General features: G+C 45.0%; 1 long non-coding RNA gene and 1 pseudogene across 1 annotated transcript in view; one reads left to right on the top strand and one right to left on the bottom strand.

Annotated features, from left to right (window-relative positions):
* Positions 1-1833: 1833 nt before the first annotated feature.
* LOC129704792 (U1 spliceosomal RNA) lies at positions 1834-2016 on the top strand (annotated as a pseudogene).
* A 2657-nt stretch (positions 2017-4673) lies between these two features.
* LOC129700353 (uncharacterized) overlaps positions 4674-12723 on the bottom strand; it is a 50899-nt gene continuing 42849 nt past the window's right edge. The window contains exon 3 of the long non-coding RNA XR_008724044.1: positions 4674-7292. This is a non-coding gene — a long non-coding RNA (uncharacterized LOC129700353). The remainder of the gene's footprint in view (positions 7293-12723) is intronic.

Here is a 12723-nt window from a genome sequence, read left to right as displayed (position 1 = left end):
AGAAACTTTAAGGAGTGATGGGAATGTAGTGGTCAGGACCAGTAAGTGATGGGAATGGGAATGGGAATGTAGCACTCAGGACCTTTGAGTCTCAAGGGAATGACAGACAAGGAGAGGTAATGGAATATGGTGATGCTGATGTGTTTATGTCAGGCAAGGAGTATTGTGGAGAAAGCAGATGAACATAGAGCGTGGATTAATGTTTAGGACTATGACATTGAGGCCATTGTGGAAAGTTGGTTGTGGGAAGGACATGACTGGCAGCTCAATGTTTTGATGTTTCAGACATGACTGAGCGGGAGGCAAACGAGATGGACAAGTTGTGCTGCTGGTCAGGGAGACTGTTATGAGAGTACACATTGGAGAATTTGTTTGTTGAGGTGGTATAGGTGGAGCTTTGAAACAGGAAAGGAGCAAGCGCACAAATGAGATTGGAAATAGACCTTGCTGGTGATCTGTAGTTTCCAATAAAGAGAACACTTGGAGAATGTTCCTATTTTAACAAACTTTAATACAATTTGATTTCACGTTGAGGTATTGGTATTATTAAAGGTTTGAATTAATGTTGGCAGGTACTGACTAGCTGGAGAAAAATGTTAAGTAAGAATATCATTAATACCACATATTCCTAAATTGATAGTACCCTGTAGTAAGATTCTTGTAAGCAGTCTTGATACATCTATTTGTATACGAGCTCAGAGTGAACCAACAGAACATCAGTGGTGAGCAGAGCAGGAGAATTATATTCAGTGAAATGAAATTGGGGAGGGCAATATTAAGCAGGTAGAAAAATGAGTTATTTCCAATAAGTAAGTTCTGAGAATTTGACCCTTGTCAAAATGGATACAATTGGAAAATAATGCAGATTCATCATGCCAGCATGTCTCATTGTTTTGTCTTTACTAGCTTATCTAGAAGCCTATACCATGTGTCAGTGATGCAGACTAGATTCTGCATGGGAAATAAGGATACACCTGTACTGTATCGCTGAGGGGATGGATATGGTCAGGCAGGAGCAAAGTGGAGTAAATTGCAGAGTACAATTTTGGATGTGGGCTGATATTAATTTAGACTGTAGAGAAACGGCACGGAAACAGGCCATTCGGCCCACCGAGTCCGTGCTGACCAGCGATCACCCCATATATCAACACTATCCCACACACTAGGGACAATGAACAATTTTACTGAAGCCAATTAACCTATCAACTTGTACGTTTTTGGAGTGTGGGAGGAAACCGGAGCACCCGGAGAAAATCTACACGGTCACAGGGAGAACGTACAAAATCCGTACAGACAGAACCGTAGTTTGGATTGAAACTAGGTCTCTGGCATTGTAAGGCAGCAACTCTACCGCTGTGCCACTGTGCCACCCCTAATGAATGCAAAGGCAATTAATGATTGCCTTTTTGTTACTAGTTCCTCCAGATTTCTTGCAGGCTTCCTTCTTTACAAGTCAAAGATGATCCTCCTTACCTACTGGTAGCTGTACCTTTCATCATCACAGGGCAAGCTGATATACTCCAAGGCAGCTGTGTTTTAAGAATCTGTTCAATTACCATTCTACTAAAATCTATTGCATCTGGTTTCCTCAGGGAACTGGGGATATGGAAATAACTTATTAAGGTTTGGAAACACAAGTATCTTCTGTGCCCTTGTAGCCACATTCTCTTCAGAAATAGAAATCTTGATGGTATATGGATGGAGCTGAGAAATAAATAGGGGATGATTATCTTGTTGGGAGTGTACTCTAGGCCCTTAAATAGTCTACAAGGATTAGAAGAGCAAATGTGTCAGGAGATTGCAGGCAGGTGCAAGACTAATAAGGCTGTTATAGTACTTATCTCGCAGGGGAGAATCGGTGGTCACGATGGCCGATCTCCCAGGCGAAGGTTATTCCATTGCACCTCGGGTGACAATGGGATAACCTTGGGGACATGATGCCTGCCATGTCCCCAAATACGGGATCCTCGACTGCAAAGTTTGTGATAGTGAGGGACTGCATTTTTCTTTTTTTTTTTTATAGGATTGTACAATGGCGCAGTTGTCGAGTTGCTGCCTTATACTGCCAGAGACCCAGGTTCGATCCCGTGCTGTCTGTACCGAGTTTGTACGTTCTCCCTGTGACCACGTGGAATCACGAGGACTTTTACCCATGGTAGAGAAATCAAGAATCAGAGCACAAAGGTTTAAAATGAGATGGGAAAGATTTAAGTAAGTAAGTTTACTGGCCAAGTATTCACATACAAGGAATTTGCCTTGGTGCTCCGCCCACAAGTAACAACATGACATACAGTGACAGTTACGAATGACTCAGAAAACACTAAACATTATAATAATAATAAGACATTAATGATAAAACACCATTGATCAAGCATGTGAACCAACAAAATACCAGATCAAAGGGAGGCTACAGATTTTTGGCTGTTGAGTAGAGCAACTACTCGTGGATAAAAACAGTTTTTATGTCTGGCTGTGGCAGCTTTGACAATTCGGAGTCGCCTTTCAGAGGGAAGTGATTCAAAGAGTTTGTGGCCAGGGTGATAGGGGTCAGAGATGATCTTGCCCGCTCACTTCCTGGCCCTTGCAGTGTACAGTTCATCAATGGAGGGAAGGTTGCAGCCATTAATCTTCTCTGCTGATCGGACGATTCGCTGCAGCCTCCAGGTGTCGTGCTTGGTGGCTGAGCCAAACCAGACCATGATGGAGAAGGTGAGAACAGATTCTACGATGACCGTGTAGAATTGGACCATCATTGCCTGTGGCAGATTGTGCTTCCTCAGCTGCCGTAGGAAGTACATCCTCTGTTGTGCCTTTTTGACTGTGGAGTCGATGGTAGCCCCCCACTTAATGTCCATGGAGATGATGAAGATTAATAGGAATCTGAGCTGTAACATTTTCACACAGAGGGTGTTGGTTATATGGGATAAGCTGCCAGAGGAGTTAATGATGCAGGTACTATAACAATACTTAAAAGACATTTGAACAAGTACATGGATATGAAAGGTTTAGAGGGATATGGGCCAAACATGGGAGTAGTGTAGATGGGGCATCTTGGTTGGCACGGGCAAGTTGGGTTGAAGTTGTTTCCGTGCTGTTGAACTCTATGACTCATGCTGTTTTCCCCTGTATATAAACTTGTGAGAGCTGCTGCTGACCTGGAGGAACCACTGTGGTGGGCATAGATAAGGACATTAAGAGAGTGATAATCTTTGTGAGGTGCCTTCTTGGAAGATCTGATCATAAGTTTACAAGGGATAGTAGATAGACCATTCGGCCCATCAAGTCTACTCATGGCTGATCTATCTCTCCCTGCTAACCCCATTCTCCAGCCTTCTCCCCATATCATCTGACACCTGTACCTGCGATGGGCATATGATGCCAGTCTCATAGAAATGCTGAAATGGCCACAAACATCTGCATCATCCTTGTGTTCCTTATGATTATGGAAAACAATATGCTCTGACTGCTCCATGGAAAAGCAAACTACATTCTGGCTGATCCCACGTATATCTAGTACATGAAGCATGGGATATTTCGTATGCACTGGAGATCAGTCCCACCTGCCCCTGCTTGGCCCATAACCCTCTAAACCTATCCTATCAATGTACCTGTCCAAATGTCTCTTAAATGTTGTTATAGTATCTGCCTCAACTCCCTCCTCTGGTAACTCGTTCCATGTGCCCACCACCCTTTGTGTAAAAATGTTACCCCTCAGGTTACTATTAAAACTCCCCCCCCCCCCCCCCCCCCCACCACCTTAAACCTACATCAACCGATTCTCGATTCCCCTGCTCTGGGCAAAAGATTCTGCATTTACCCCATCTATTCCTCTCGTTCCATATATGTATGAAGAAATTGTCCCTCAAGTCTCCTTTAAATCTTTCCCTTCTTATTTTAAACCTATTGCTCTCTAGTTCTGGAATCAGCTCTACCCTGTGAAAAAGATTGTGACCGTTTACCTTATCAATGCTTCACGTGATTTTGTTTTACTCTGTAAGGTCACCCCCTCAGCCTCCTGCACTCCAGTCCAAAAAGTATAACTAGTCTCTCTTTATAACTCAAGCCCTCAAGTTGTGATAAGATTCTTATCTCTTGATTTAGTCAAGGTTATTTTACATATAGAGCATGGAAACAGGCCCTGCAACCCACTGAATCCACATAGATCATCGATCACCCATTCACACTAGTTCTATGTTAGCCCACTTTCTCATCCACACCCTACAATCTTGGGGAAATTTACAGAGGCCAACTAACCTACAAACCTGCAAGTCTTTGGAATAAGGGAGGAATCATCCGGAACAACCAGAGGAAACTCACATGGTCACAGGGAGAATGTGCAAACTCTACACAGACAGTACCTGAGGTCAGGATCGAACCCGGGTCTCTGGTGCTCTTTAATGTCAATAACATTTTCAGTCTCTGTTTTGAATTAACTCTTTAGACTTTAGAGACACAGAGTGGAAACAGGCCCTTGGGCCGACTGAGTCTGCGTCGACCAGTGATCACACCATAAACTAGCACTATCCTGCACACGAGGGACAATTTTACAATTGACAGAAGCCAATGAACCTAAAATCCTGTGGCGATACACAGTATAAAAAAGTTGAGGGGGAGAGTAGTGACAAGAGCTAGCAAGCAATAGATGGAGCCAGGTGCGGAGGGGTTGGTTAGCTGTTAGGAATTAGGTCGGGGAGGGAAAGGTGGAGGTAGCAACAGAAGCTGGGAGGTAGACTGGGAATTTCACTATCGTCATGTTGAGTTTCACTGTCTGTATAACTTATCACCTTCCCCACAACGAATAATGGGCAATTGTGGGCTCCACCTTTTCTTGATCATTATTGCTTTTTGCATATCTTTTATTCGTTTGTTCTGTGTACCTTCTATATCTCTTGTTTTCCTTTCCCCTGACTTTCAGTCTGGAAAAGGGTCTCAACCTGAAACGTCATCTGTTCCTTTACTCCAAAGATGCTGACTGACCCACTGAGTAACTCCAGCTTTTTGTGTCTATCTTCGCTGTAAACCAGCAGAGTCATAGAATGATATAGTGTGGAAACAGGCCCTTCAGCACAACATGTCCCAGCTACACTAGTCCCACCTGCCAGCTAATATCACTCCAAACCTGACCTATCCATGTACCTGTCTAACTGTTTCTGAAATGTTGGGATCATTCCTGGCTCAACTACCTCCTCTGGCAGCTTGTTCCATACATTCACCACCCTTTGTGGGAAAAGGTTACCCCCTCAGATTCCTATTACATCTTTTCTCCTTCAGCCTAAACCTATGTCCTCTGGTCCTCGATTCACCTTCTTTTGGGCAAGAAACTCTGTGCATCTACCTGATCTTATACCCCTCTATAAGATCACCCCTCATCCTCATCCTTATCCTGCATCTGCAGTTCCTTCCTATTCAGAAGCAGGGAGGTGATGTGGAGACAACAGAGGACTGCAGATCTCTGCAGGACTAATAATGGAAGCACAAAACCCAGTAAGAGAAGGATGGTGGGCAGATGGGAAGAGTGGGGGGAGAACATATGAGATCCAGTGGGAGTAGTGTGTGGGTGATGAGCGGATGGGGTAGGTGGGAGAAAGGAAAGGAAAGATAGTAAAAAGCTGAGGGGCAGTGGTTGTAAGAAAGAAGTTTGTGAAAGGGCCTTGGTAGATCAGAAGGAGAGAATAAAAAGGAGAGAAGGAGAGGAAAAAAAAGGACAGAGGGGGAACAGGTTACTTGACCATAAAATTGTTTGGAGAAACTCAGATATTTAAGTAAATCGTGTAAATGCAATTGTGAGTTGTAATAGTAAATTGAGCAACTAACGTTTGAGGATCAACGTCCCTTGAATGTATTGTAGGCACACATTCTATTTGAGTGTGGAAAGTGTGGAAAATGGGGCATTGGGACCTTCATCCCAACCATCTGGCAAATTACTTACATTTTACAGCCCTCCCACTCACAATTCCCAGCCACACCCACCCACATGCACTCTGTCTTGCATTTTTCAGGGCATGTTATATTATAGTCTCTCAATTAGTTTCCTTTCATGGGATTGATTGTTTGTACATGTTTCTCTGTGCTACTTTTCTTTGAGTTAGGTGCATTCATAATGATGCACCTAATTTCAAGAAAAGTACCACAGAGAAACATGTACAAACAGTCAATCCCACGAAAGGAGACTAATTAAGAGACTATTAGAATAATCCTCTCCATGGCTGATTCCTTATTTTTGTAAGAGGAAAGATCTGATTCACAAAATGTCACCACTAATGCAATGAAGGCCACCGAAATTTAAACGTTGTCTCCATGTTTATGCCCAGAACATAGGAGTTATTGTGATGTTTCCCTGACACGAGACTTCGATCTGAAAAGATTGTGGGTTTTTGTGGCGGCTTTACATTCCTGAACCCTGTCCCTTACACATCTTGTGGGGAAAGCTTTAGATTCCTCTCCATTCTCTGTTACAAATTCTTAAAATGTCTCCACACTCTTGATAATGCAACTTGTATGGAACTAACATCTACATAAAACTACACAAGAAACTCCTCTGTTGGTATTTTATATGCATATCGTGATGTGTTACCCAGTCTTCTCAGCCCATTTAATAACAGTGATAACTATTCACTGAACATGAAATATTTTGGCAGATCTCTAAAATTTGATAATATGCTATTATAAAACAAAAATGTCCTACTTGTTCTCACGGTATTAAAAAAATGTGCGTAGATTTTAGTGTTCATCCTGAAATATATATTAGAAAGTCACCAATTTCGCAATAGGCACTGGACAAAGTATTTTTGACAATAATTAAAATTACAATCTAATACTGATCCAGTTTTGTAAAACCTATCTGGTTATTTATCCTCATGTCACAAAAAACAAAAAAAATAATTGGCAACATAAAACAAATAAATATTTATGGAACTTTATGGCTGCCCACCAGTTTAAAAATTACATTTCAAAGGTTTCAAAGGTTTTTTATTGTCATGTGTACCAATTAGAGTACACTAAAAAAGCAACAAGACGTACAACTACATAAAATTTAACATAACCATCCACCACAGCGGATTCTCCACGTTGGGGCGATCGAAACGTCCGCATCGGGGTGGTGGAAGCTCCTGCGGCTTGGAGTTCCCGAAGTCGGTCTCTGAGATGTTAAGTCCGCAAGCAACCACAGTTGGAGCTTCGAGGTCCTGGCAGAGGGATCACGGGCTCCACGATGTTAAAGTCCCGTCGGCTCCCCGTGGTGGAGCTCTCAAAGGTTGGTCTCCAGCAAAGGCCGCCAACCCCTCGATGTTAGGCTGCAGTGTGGACAGATACGATATGGAAAAAAATTGCTTTGTCAAGGTAAGAGTTTATAAAGTTTCCCCCAAGCACCCCCCCATGCCCCACCCCCCCCCCACATAAAACATGCTAAAGAACACTAAAAACATACATTTAACACATACTATTAAAACACAAAGAAGGAAGGGACAGACAGACTGTTGGCGAGGCAGCCATTGCCACGTATGAACCATAATTGGCAAAACACCAGATAAAGGGGGATAGTGACAATGCCTGCAGTTCCTGACCATCCACACTCACCAGGCCTGAGCGTGAAGAGCTGATCTTGCTCGGCCTCCACACTCTGAGTCCTGGCAGCAAGGACTCAGCCGCAAGTTATCAACAGCAGGCAGAGCAAAAGCCTATTTCAAAAATTCCCCTTGATAGGTTTTGTTAGGAGGGTGAACTGGAATATCAGACCTTTAGAGGAATGTTTAAAAACAACTAGACCAGGTGCTGACCCGTTGTGCCCGTCCCCCAACGCAATATTCCACCACTGACCCACAGCCCCCTACGGCGCATGCGCGCATGATGGGTTCCCATTGTGACACCAGAGATCCCCGTTGTGACGCGAGTCACGGCAAATCCATCCCCCCCCCCAACTGCGCAGGCGCGGCCGGCAAGTGGGAGCATGGCTGCGACGATTTTAAAGTTCAAAATGGCAATAACTTGTAAAAAATAAGATCAATGTGAATGCATCTCACTCACCCTCTTAAGTCCCCTGTTCCCCTCCTCCATTATCCTTCATCTCCCCACCCTCCACAAACCCTCCTCTGCTTCCTCACCTTGCCCCCTCCCCTCCCCCCTCTTCCCCCTCCTTCTCCATTACCTCGTCATCCCTCTTCCTACCCCTATCCTCCTCCATTCCCCCTCATCCCCCAGCACTCCCTCCCCTCCTCTTCCTCTTCTTTCCCCTCCCTCACTCCCTCCCTCACCTCCCTCTCTCTCCTTTCCCCTACCCTCAGTCACTTTCTCCCTCCCTCCATGGCACCTCTCCCCTCCCTACCCCTCATCTCCCTCTATCATCCTGCTCCCCCACTCCTCACCTCCAACCTATCCATAATGAAAAGCGCGCAGTTTAAAACAAAATGAAACCTCCCCCATCCCACCCCAACAATGAAAATTGGGATTAAAAAAAAAAAAAAACTCCCCCCAAAATGGTACACAATAGCACTACAATTTTTGGCCTACCTTACTCACCATTGTCCTGGGATGTAAAAGAGACAAGTTTTGTTCGGATTGATGTTATATTTTACATGTTATTGACATTTTAAACTTTACAAAAAACACTTTTCAAACCAATTTTCCATGACGTGACCATCAGCCGTGTCACAATGACATCACAATGGGACCCCACGTCTCATTTACATTAAAAATCGCAATTTCCTAAAAAACTCAGTTTTAATTAAATTCTTCCATTTTCATTAACAGCTAACTGTGTTTGGCTTATTTTAAAGAAAAAACACGATTTTCATTGTAATTTCTTTTTTTTTAAATCGCGATTTTCATTGTCGGGGGTGGGATAGGGGAGGAGGAGAGGTAGGGTGGGTGAGGTGGAAGGGGGGGGGGAGGGGAGCGAGAGATGGGAGAAGAGAGAGGGGAAGAAAGAGAGGGGGGAAAGGGAGGGGGAGGTGGAGGGAAGGGGGTAGGGGAGGGGGTGGAGGGAAGGGGGTAGGGGAGGGGGTGGAGGGAAGGGGGTAGGGAAGGGGTGGAGGGGAGGGTGTGGGAGGGCAGGGGGTTGGGGAATGGAAGGGGAGAGAGAGAGGAGAGGGGAGAGAGAGAGAGAGGGAGGGAGAGGGAGAGGAGAGGGAGAGAAGAGGACAGAGAGAGAGAGAGAGGAGAGAGAGAGAGAGGGGGAGAGAGAGAGAGAGGGGGAGAGTGGAGGAGAGAGAGAGGGGGGAGAGAGAGAGTGGGGAGAGAGTGAGAGAGAGAAGAGGGGCGGGGCGGCAGCCCGAGGCGAGGTACGGAGCTATCTGAGGACGATGAAAAAGCAGCGGGGGAACCAGCCGATCTTGGCTTCCACAAAGGTAAGCGCACCCACCAGCATGACAGAAATGGGGGGGGACAGACGATCGGGCCTCCCCGGGAGGATGTTGTCCCATGTGACGGGTAGAGAGAGGAGAGTGGAGAGAGGGGGGGAGGTGAGAGAGACGAGGGGGGGGGGGGGGTGGAGGGGAGCCGGGCGAGTGTGTGCGCTGCGAAATGCGGAGACAGAAGTGGCTTCGGACTCTCTGGAAACCCACAGCTGGAATGAGCGCGCAGGGGATAGAAACATAGAAAATAGATGCAGGAGTAGGCCATTCGGCCCTTCGAGCCTGCACCACCATTCGATATGATCATGGCTGATCATCCAACTCGGTATCCCATCCCTGCCTTCTCTCCATACCCCCTGATCCCTTTAGCTACAAGGGCCACATCTAAACTCCCTCTTAAATATAGCCAATGAACTGGCCTCAACTACCTTCTGTGGCAGAGAATTCCACAGATTCACCACTCTCTGTGTAAAAAATGATTTTCTCATCTCGGTCCTAAAAAACTTCCCTCTTATCCTTAAACTGTGACCCCTAGTTCTGGACTTCCCCAACATCGGGAATAATCTTCCTGCATCTAGCCTGTCAACCCCTTAAGAATTTTGTAAGTTTCTATAAGATCCCCCCTCAATCTTCTAAATTCTAGCGTGTACAAACCGAGTCTATCCAGTCTTTCTTCATATGAAAGTCCTGACATCCCGTGAATCAGTCTGGTGAACCTTCTCTGTACTCCTTCTATGGCAAGAATGTCTTTCCTCAGATTAGGAGATCAAAACTGTACGGAATACTTCAGGTGTGGTCTCACCAAGACCCTGTACAACTGCAGTAGAAGCCCCCTGCCCTTATACTCAAATCCTTTTGCTATGAATGCTAACATACCATTTGTTTTCTTCATTGCGTGCTGTACCTGCATTCCTACTTTCAATGACTGGTGTACCATGACACCCAGGTCTCGTTGCATCTCCCCTTTTCCTAATCGGCCACCATTCAGATAATAGTCTACTTTTCCTGTTTTTGTCACCAAAGTGGATAACCTCACATTTATCCACATTATACTGCATCTGCCATGCATTTGCCCACTCACCCAACCTATCCAAGTCACCTTGCAGCCTCCTAGCATCCTCCTCACAGCTAACACTGTCCCCCAGCTTTGTGTCATCCGCAAACTTGGAGATGTTGCATTCAATTCCCTCATCCAGATCATTAATATATATTGTAAATAGCTGGGGTCCCAGCACTGAGCCTTGTGGTACCCCACTAGTCACTGCCTGGCATTCTGAAAAGGACCCTACTCCTACTCTTTGCTTCCTGTCTGCCAGCCAGTTCTCTATCCACATCAATACTGAACCCCCAATACTGTGTGCTTTAAGTTTGTATACTAATCTCTTATGTGGGGCTTGTCGAAAGCTTTCTGAAAGTCCAGATATAACACATCCACTGGTTCTCCCTTATCCACTCTACTAGTTACTTCCTCGAAAAATTCTATAAGATTCGTCAGACATGATTTACCTTTCATAAATCCATGCTGACTTTGTTCAATGAATTCACCACTTTCCAAATGTGCTGCTATCCCATCTTTAATAACTGACTCCAGAATTTTCCCCACCACCGATGTTAGGCTAACTGGTCTGTAATTCCCCGTTTTCTCTCTCCCTCCCTTTTTGAAAAGTGGGGTTACATTAGCTACCCTCCAGTCCTCAGGAACTACTCCAGAATCTAAAGAGTTTTGAAAAATTATTACTAATGCATCCACTATTTCTGCGGCTACTTCCTTAAGTGCTCTGGGATGCAACTTATCTGGCCCTGGGGATTTATCGGCCTTTAATCCATTCAATTTACCTAACACCACTTCCCGGCTAACCTGGATTTCACAGTTCCTCCATCTCATTTAACCCCCAGTCCCTTTCTATTTCCGGCAGATTATTTATGTCTTCTTTAGTGAAGACAGAACCAAAGTAGTTATTCAATTGGTCTGCCACGTCCTTGTTCCCCATGATCAATTCGCCTGTTTCTGACTGCAAGGGACCTACATTTGTTTTATCTAATTTTTTCCTCTTCACATATCTATAAAACCTTTTGCGGTCAGTTTTTATGTTCCCTGCCAGTTTTCTTTCATGATTTATTTTCCCTTTCCTAATTAAACCTTTTGTCCTCCTCTGCTGGACTCTGAATTTCTCCCAGTCCTCTGGTAGGCTGCTTTTTCTGGCTAATTAGTATTGTTCATCTTTTGTTTTGATACTATCAATGCTTCACGAGCTGCGCCGACAGTGAGGAGAACCTCGTTCAGCGCGTGAGCGATCTGCAAAACAAAGATCCTATAGCTGAGCGCAGCTCTAGGATCTTTGCTGCAGAACATTCTCGTTCTTTCTGCACCTTTTGAAGAACGAGGGGGTGGGTGGAGTAATGTACCTCGTGGAAAACTGCGCATGCGCGTTGACAGCAGCTGCATTAATCCACAGTGGCAGGGGGGAGGGGGGGGCAGGAGGCAGGTGGGCCTTGATTGGTGGGCATGTGGGCATTGTGACGTCAGCAGCTGGCAAGGGTGATGATTTTTTTTAAAGTGAGTTTTGTGAACAATTCTATTCAAAATCTGGGGAAATAATTGAGCAAATTTAGAGAGGAGAGGTTTTCTGAAATCATAAGTTAAATCCCTACTGACTTATGTAAATATCTCCATGTTTTTGTATCTGGTTTTTGAGGAAACACGTTTCAAAGCCAAAATGACACACACACCCACACGCACACCATCACGGAGCTGGCTGACTTCGGAGGCTGTGGTAGCGCTGTGGCTGCGACCCAACTTTAGAGCTTCGTATGCTTCAGCCGCAGGCCTTGTGGATGTTAATATCGGGAGCTCGTAGGTCCCTGGTAGCAGACCGATATTCGGGAGCTCCCGCAACGGCAACTTCACCCGCCACGAATCGCGGGGTTTGAATCGGCCCATCGCAGGACTTTAACACCAAGAGCTTCGATCACCTCGACGCAGCAGTTTGACTGCCTGACCGCGGGAGAAGTACAGAGAAGAGATAAGACTTTTGCCATCCATCACAGTGAGGAGGTGTTTGCAGATTCACTGTGATGGATGTTTGTGTGAAACTGTGTTAATTGTGTGGGGGTTTTTTTGCTGTTATGACTGCAGGGAACAAAATTTCATTCAAACTTTTGTTTGTTTGAATGACACTAAAAGGCCTTCTATTCTATTCTAAATGATGGAAATGGTCCCTACAGAGGAAAGGGGAGGAAAAGATCTATCTGGTAGAAGAGTCTTGTTGAAGGTGGCAGAATTGCACGGATCGATCTGTTAAACATTGAGAGACATACACTCAATGCTGGAGAACTCAATAGGGTCTGACAGCATCTCGAAGGACATTAATAAATT

This window comes from Leucoraja erinacea, chromosome 1 (assembly GCF_028641065.1).
Source record: "Leucoraja erinacea ecotype New England chromosome 1, Leri_hhj_1, whole genome shotgun sequence".
Classification (NCBI taxonomy): domain Eukaryota; kingdom Metazoa; phylum Chordata; class Chondrichthyes; order Rajiformes; family Rajidae; genus Leucoraja; species Leucoraja erinaceus.
Note: the sequence above shows the minus strand (reverse complement) of the source record. Positions and strands in the feature narration are given on the sequence as shown.